We start from the raw sequence: 1,053 nt of genomic DNA, 5'->3' as shown, positions 1-1,053 counted from the left end.
GAGAGAGGGTCTCACTAAGTAACCCTGACTGACTTGGAACTCAGTATGTAGTCCAGGCTGGTCCTGACCTCATGAAAATCCATTGCCTCAACCTCTTGAGTGCTGGAATTAAAGGTGTGTGCCACCAAATCCAGTTTATCACTACCTAGTTTTGAGAAACCTAATCCCCATGTGACAGAATTAGGAAGCGGGGCCTCCTGAGGATGGGGTAGAGAGCTGCCCTAGGAAAGGGACCACCGGTGGTCTGCTTGCCTCATGCTCAGCTGCCTTCGCCCTGTGTCACCAGCTCGGCCTGTGTTACAAATGACGAATGAAAGGCCACGGGAGAGAAGCCTTACTGGGTCTAATGTGACACTGGAAGCAGACAGCATAGGAGTGAGCCAAACAGCTTGTATACCGCCAACACGGGTGTTTGACCCAAACCATAGCACATCCGCATGCAAATTACAGTCTTTGTTAACACCAGTGGTAACCCAGTCATCTTTGCACCACTTAAGGCATTCCCTGTGCAGGACACTGGCAGAAGCTCCTCAGTGGAAATGGTGGCCGGGTCATTTACATTTCACTGAGAGTTGTGAAGGCCAAAGCTGGAACCATCCGGGTTCCAGGGCTGTGATCCCAGCAGCTGCAGTTAGACTTCAGCAGCAAGCAGCTGTCAGTGCTGTGCAGCTTCCTCGGGGCGTTTATGGGGCAACCAAAGCAACCAGTGATGGCATGGGCACAGTTCAGCTGGCTCTTGGGTGATAATTCTTCCCTCAAGGCAACCAGAGAACCAGGGAGTTAAACAGTTGATTACCAGCTAGGGAGTCAAATTGTCCTGTCCCTCAAAATCTTAGCTTATCTACAGGTAAGATGAACATTGGAAAGAGTTCTTATAGTAAAGACTTCTCGTTAATATTAATAGTGATTTTTATCAGTGAGTTAACAATGCTTACGCCAGGGATTGTGGCACAAACACATAATCTTGGCACTTGAGAGCCTAAGACAGTAGGATCATAGGCTTGAGGCCAGCCTGGACTACATAACCATCACCACCTCCACCACCATCACCAC

General features: G+C 49.2%; 1 protein-coding gene across 1 annotated transcript in view; it reads right to left on the bottom strand.

Moving 5' to 3' along the window:
- Apol6 (apolipoprotein L6) overlaps positions 1-1,053 on the bottom strand; it is a 10,982-nt gene that overhangs the window by 679 nt on the left and 9,250 nt on the right. The gene's annotated exons all lie outside the window — the stretch shown is intronic.

This window comes from Microtus ochrogaster, chromosome 15 (genome assembly GCF_000317375.1).
Source record: "Microtus ochrogaster isolate Prairie Vole_2 chromosome 15, MicOch1.0, whole genome shotgun sequence".
NCBI lineage: Eukaryota > Metazoa > Chordata > Mammalia > Rodentia > Cricetidae > Microtus > Microtus ochrogaster.
The sequence above is the reverse complement of the archived record's forward strand: the minus strand, read 5'-3'. Positions and strand labels throughout refer to the sequence as shown.